The following is a 7,235-nucleotide window of genomic DNA, read 5'->3' as shown; positions in this document are numbered from 1 at the left end:
AGGGCAGAAAAGTAAAGTTGAATATAGCAATCGCAGGGGCGCAGATGAGGGACAACCACATGATGTCACAGGGCCCTGGGATGCTGAGGGGAGGCGAGAGGCACACAAATGAAGACTGGAGGCCAAGTTTCCTTCGAGGCACCACACGCCCCAAAACCTGGAAGAACACAGGATTAAAAGATGATTGCTAAAGAACAAGACTGCAGATATAAGGCATAGAGGTATGACTATTTTAAGTATTCTAGAACCTCTATGCCCATATTAATATCTTAGGTACGTCCAAGGGGGTCACAGATTCCCTTCAAATTCACGGGTACCTGTGAAGTTCAGAAGATTCAGAGGTCATCCTCATTATTGCTCTTGTGGCCTTCTTCTAATTAATTGCATTTTCCTTGTTTTCTTGAACAATCCGGTAAACATGTTAGATTTTCTAATACTGTATGCTTCTCATTTTATTGCTTCCTCTCTCTTCCGATGTGGATTATCTGTCTGCTTATCACAAATGAAGGCGCCCCTCAATTTCTTTCCTACCTATATGGAACATTTAAAAAGTGCTATAATGCAAGAAATGTAGTTAGCAATGTATCATTATATATGTTTCTCCTCTGTACTTTGCTCTTCGGTGAGGCAATATTTTTCATCTTTCTTTTCTTCATTATTCCATTAAGAATTTTGCACAATGACTTGTAGAACTCAGTAACTTTGCAACAACAAGCTGCATTAAGACATTTTTGTGTGTCATATACTTGTGGCGATTATTGCTTCAAATATATTTTGTGGATTATTGAGCATTTTTCTGCTTTGTATTATATACAGTTTTTTTGCATTTTTTGTTCTTCATGCCTAAGTTTCTCAGACAAAAGTCCAGATAGCGGACTGAAACGTTATTTTTGTTTGGAATCACCTAGTAATACATTTTTTTCATTATAAATGGTGATGTGTCGAGTTCTTTATCTTTGGTTTGATATGGAGTAGAACCTATTCATACATGCTAAACACCCAGAGTAACGCGTACCATTGTTTTTCCTATTGGCTATGGTTCATGGTCGAGAAAGGAACAATTTGTATAATTTTCATGAATTTATAATGCGTACAGCTATATAAAAAAATATATACAAAGTAAATCTGTACTGGTGACACATGTGTACAAGGATTGGACAGGCGAAACTGCTGATCAATCCCTACAAGAACAGAAGTTCTATAACTTATACTGTACAATGAAGCTATTCTTCTGAAACTGTATTTTTTCATCAGTCTTCAGAATTTGTCCAGCATGGTATACCTTAATAAGATAACCCACCTATTCAAACTATCATATATCTTAATCATATTTGTTAACCCCTTCATGACAGGACCATGTTCCGTTTTTTTCCATTTTCGTTTTTTGCTCCCCTTCTTCCCAGAGCCATCATTTTTTTTCATTTTTCTGTCAATATGGCCGTGTGAGGGCTTATTTTTTGCGGGACAAGTTGTACCTATTAACGACATCACTGGTTTTACCATATCGTGTACTGGAAAACGGGAAAAAATTTTAAAGTGCGGTGAAATTGCAAAAGAAGGGCAATTCCACAGTTGTTTATTTTTTACCATGTTCACTGAATGCTAAAACTGACCTGCCATTATGATTCTCCAGGTCATTACGAGTTTGTAGACACCGAACATGTATAGGTTCTTTTTTAAGTGGTGAAAAAAAATCCAAAGTTTGCTTAAAAAATTTGCTCCATTTTTCGAGACCCGTAGCGTCTCCATTTTTTGGGATCTGGGGCTGAGTGAGGGCTTATTTTTTGCACGCCGAGCTGATGGTTTTATTGATACCATTTTGGGGTAGATCCGATGTTTTGATCACCCGTTATTGCATTTTATTGCAATGTTATGATGACAAAAAAAAACATAATTCGTGCGTTTAGAATTTTTTTTTCATTACGCCGTTTACCGATCGGATTAATTATTTTTTCATATTGGTATATCGGGCGATTCTCAATGCGGCGATACCAAAATATGTGTATGTATGAGTTTTTTTATTGTTTTATTTTGAATGGGGCAAAATGGGAGTGATTTAAACTTTTATATATTATTTATTTTTTTAATATTTTTAAAAGCAATTTTTTACACTTTTTGCTTGCTTCAATAGTCTCCATGGGAGACTAGAAGCAGCAGTTGTCTGATCTCCTGTACTACACACAGGCGATGAGCAGATCACCTGTATGTAGCAGATTAGCTCACTTGTTATGAGTGTCGACCGCTGGGCGGCGCTCATAGCAATCTGTCAGTGACAACCACAGGTGTCTGCTGTAGACCCCAGGTTGTCATACCAACCTGGGATGACCCGCGATCATGTGACGGGGTCGCCAAAGGGTGGGGCCAATGACGCGCATCCGGTTTGTGCAAGCTAAATGCTGCTGTCAGAGATTGACAGCGGCATTTAACTAGTTAACAGCCGCGGGTGGATCGCGATTCCACCCACGGCTGTTGTGGGCACATGTCAGCTGTATAGATCAGGGGATCTGACGGGGGGCGTACTATTACGCTCCACATCAGAAAGGGGCTATTACATGAATAATCCCTTTTTCCTTATTACTTGAAGGTATAGTACTGATGTACAGCATCTGTCCTTCTTCTGTATCTGCCTGGTGCTTGTAATAGACTGATAACCACACTGAAGGCAAATCTGGCATCACTGAAGCAAAGGACATGTTACCCTTGGTCCACCCACGCCATCACAAGTCAGCTTCAAGCTTTATTGAGTCGTGTCATTCTTTGAAGATTTGACATAGCACATATTGAGATGAATTCTACCCAGAGCAAAATAGCAAAACAAGACAAAATAATCCATCCTTTATAAAGTTTCAGGCAGAGTTTTTCTTTTATCTTCTATATTATTATCTCTGATATTTATATGTATGTATATGTTTTAAATAATACATGTAGAGATAGAAGATCCAGCGATGTAGACTTTGAATCTTGTTATAAAATAAAGCTTTTATTGAGCCACTTAAAAAGCAAATTCAATCTACTTATGAGCGCACATTAGTATAGATGTACATTTAGGTACTAGTGATAGAACCTATGTGTTTTGACTTGCGTCTTACTCATGGTCTAACTTCCTAGTCAAGAAAGTAAAATTAGATGCCTTTGAGGGCATAACCTCACAGCAATGTGATTGGCTAGACAAAATGGATCATTAAAATCAAATTAAAACAACAGCAGTACCTAAGCACAACATAGTATGTGGAGACAAAGAAAAGTGCGCCTAGAATGGAAAGACATGATCAATATTGTAGGATTAGGTCCTGCTTAAGGTTGAGTCCATGGGGAGTTCTAGTTTCTAACATGAAAATCCAATAGGACTCTCTGTTTAGTAATTTACGTTTGTAATCCCCTCCTCAATAAGGTCGATACACCTTTTCTATGCCGCAGGATCTAAAGCCACTCACATCCCATTTGTGTATATTGGCAAAATGTTTGGAAACCGCAGATGTGGATACTGCAAGTGGATTAATCACATCAGAAAGATGTTGTCTGATGCATACTTTCAAAGGACCCGGACGATCCTTGAACAAACCTACGGTATAGTTGGTATATGAGTTTATTAGAAATTATATTGGTTGTTAAATGAAAGATTTTTAAGATCCCTTGATATGCAGAGTAACAGTATGAGCAAATTGATTAGAGTCCAATGATATACAGTATGCAATAGGACATTTTAATAGTAATGATACAATTGGACTGAATGTTGTCTCTGTTTTACAGGACCTTAGAATGTGACTGTGACATCATCGCAATCCTGGTTTGGTGATTGGCCTATGATCAATGTAGGACTGAATGTGGTCTCTGTTTTACAGGACCTTAACATGTGACTTAGACATCATTGCAATCTTGGTTTGGTGATTGGCCTGTGACCGGGTGACGTAATTTGATGATGTCACAACAGAAGCCTTAAAAGACCTTCACTCTGTTTTTTAACTTAGTCTAGCCTCAGTCCCCTGATGAAGCCAGTCATGGAGAAACATGTCGGGGAGGTTACTAGTGAATTTTAATCACTTCTATTGGTCTTACAACTGACATTTTTCTTTGTCCTTAGAAAAACTATCCGAGTTAGTGGACTATCTCTAGGTAGGAGATATATTAGCTTTAGGAGAGTGATATCCCATAGAGGAATCCCAAAGAAATGCTACACAGCAATACCACCTGAGCTATTTTAATCTTTGCTAGACCATATTAATTAATTACAGTGAAAGTCAAGTTTTAATCACATTATTCCTTAAGTTGGGTCCATTTACCTTTTGGGTAATTTGTTAGAATGATTTCTCATCCCTAAGGGGTTTTGTTAGACATTCAGTTCTCTATTGCTTCATTGATATTGTCCCTTTCCCAGAATAACAACACCAGCCCCCTGCTTTCTGCTTTCCTTCAGCTGGTTAGAAAAAATAGGGGGGACCCCAAACCATTTTTTTCTTTTATGTATTTATTAGGTAAAGAAATGTACAGTAAAATACACACATACTGCACTAATTATATATCTCGCTGACATCTTTTTCTATGCACAGGCACCTGCTTGCGATTACTCTCATTAGAGTACACCAGCTCTCGCTCCTATCAGCGAGACCAGGCATACGATGATGAGAGTAGTATTCATCTGTCGACTCCTGACCGGAGGTAACCTTTTCACCACCGGTCACACCTGCTGGCTCACACCCTGTCATTTTTGTGTTACAGCATGGGAAGCGCAGCGCTGTGATCAGCGGTAAGCTGGCGTTTCCCGCACTGTCTCACAGATGACAGCGTGGGAACCGCAGGATGTTTCGGCCCCCCATTCATTTGAATGCTGTCCGGGATTGGGATTGAGTTGGGGTACTATTCTATTCCCTGAACCAAACTTTTTAATAAAGTTAGGCCAAACTCGATGGACCCAAACATCCACGGGTCTGCCCATCACTAGTGCTTTGCCGAGCAGGGCATCATACTGTATGTGTTTTGTGCCTGGATGTAAGGACCTTGCATGTACTTTATACCTCATCAATAAAGAACAGGAGAAAACCATTGAGAGCAGAACTTCTGTGTCCTTGTCTCTAACTTCATTTAATCCAATTTTGCCTTCCAACTACACATCTTTTTTCCACAAGATAAAATAAGTGAAAACATCAAAAATAAAAAAAACGCTCCTCTGAACTCAGAGATGCATTCCCCAGCCATATCCTGGCTTAAACATCCACTTGGGGATTCACATGAGCTCTGCATATTCAGCGGCTGTTCTGATGTCAACTCCTTTGCTAATTCTCAGGCCATGTACCTGTGATGATTTATTGCACTGCAAGTAAATGTGAGTTTGACTTTCCTAATTCTTGGACTCTTATCTGGGTTGCACCATATACCATCAGCTAGGAATCAGTTCAGTCTAGATGTCAGTCACTCTTCCAATATCTGCATAAAATTCACCAAATAGTACATAGCAGCCAATAGAACTAGCTTTCTGCCCTGCAAGCCATTATTATTGGCTTTTCTGCAGTGATCAGAACATCACAATGCAGAGAACTGGAACTTGCTATATACTCTGCGCAGGAGATGAGCAAATTTATTCAAGGGAATTTGAATTCTACTTCAAGTTTACAGTTTTTTTGGTAATTTGTTTCACGCAAATTAAGCAAAATGGAAGCCAGCTGTGACTTCCATCTTGCTGAACAGTAGAGGGTGGGAAAATGGATAAAAAGAAAAATAACATACTCATCTTAAGGTTCACCTACCTGATCGCCCCCATTGCTCCCTGACCACTGTTCAGATCTCCGCAGAGGACTGGACAGTGGGCAGGTAGCATCAGGAGAGGCCGGAGAGGTGAGTGGTTAGATGAGTATGAGTTTTTTATGTTTATTATTTTTTGGTGTTCAGAGAAACCCTTAAAGCATAATAAGGTACATTAAATTCACGGGGAATAATGTCTCTACAAATTGAATTTCGCGGTGAAATCCACACGCACAAGCAAACTCAAATTTTGCCTGATTTGCTCCTCTCTACTGTGAACATCTAGTAGCACCTTACCATGTAGGAAAATATCATAGTTATTCATAGACTCATTTAGTTGTGTATTGCAATCTACAAATATTTTTCTATTTCATGAATTATACAGTGGATGTGTTACGTCATGGTGCTGTACAACAGTTTACTAGGACTGTGATGTCAATGGTTTTTAACGTAAAATGCATCCATGACTCTAAAAACTTGAAGGCCCCGAATCTACTTCAAGTCTAATAATGCATAATATACATATTACAGTAGAAAAATGACCAGCACAATAACGTATATCTTCTAAGAAAAAGGTGTGTTTTATATAAGATGGAAATGGGAGCAAAATGTGACAAGCTCCTAAAAGCAATAGATTGAACAGAAAGTAGGTCCCAAGTGAAGCCAATAAGACTGTCGTATCCAGGTGTTGGTGTCTGAGATGAGCCTGTGGCGGTGACTTGCAATTTTTTCCTATCCAGCTCACATCTGTTTATTTTCATTAGTGGAGTCTACTGACAAGTGAACGGAGTCTCAATAGGATTCATGGCGTCTCTGGCTTGTGAGAAGATTCTCTCTTCCTCATGGAGTCCGAAGAAATAAATCAGTACAGATGTGTTAACTCCTTCGCTATCCTAAGAAAATGCTGAGAACTCCACGGAGACCAAAAACATCATATAAAACATTTTAATACAACTTTTCTCTTACTGGGAAAACCTGGAATGGAGAAAGCAGGTGTCTTATGTTGTGTTAATGTTAAGAGCTATGTTTGCAATTTTTTGTTTTGATATTTTATACGTACTGACATTTAGAACACAACCATAAAGGATATAACATAAATGTCTGACATACAGTACAGACCAAAAGTTTGGACACACCTTCTCATTTAAAGATTTTTCTGTATTTTCATGACTATGAAAATTGAACATTCACATTGAAGGCATCAAAACTATGAATTAACACATGTGAAATTATATACTTAACAAAAAAGTGTGAAACAACTGAAAATATGTCTTATATTCTAGGTTCTTCAAAGTAGCCACCTTTTGCTTTGATGACTGCTTTGCACACTCTTGGCATTCTCTTGATGAGCTTCAAGAAGTAGTCACCGGAAATGGTTTTCACTTCACAGGTGTGCCCTGTCAGGTTTAATAAGTGGGATTTCTTGCCTTATAAATGGGGTTGGGACCATCAGTTGTGTTGTGCAGCAGTCGGGTGGATACACTGCTGATGGTCCTACT

The sequence above is a fragment of the Phyllobates terribilis genome, unplaced genomic scaffold (assembly GCF_046119375.1).
Source record: "Phyllobates terribilis strain yellow unplaced genomic scaffold, ASM4611937v1 Scaffold_7__3_contigs__length_470593459, whole genome shotgun sequence".
NCBI classification, from domain to species: domain Eukaryota; kingdom Metazoa; phylum Chordata; class Amphibia; order Anura; family Dendrobatidae; genus Phyllobates; species Phyllobates terribilis.
This window is presented reverse-complemented; position numbering follows the sequence as displayed.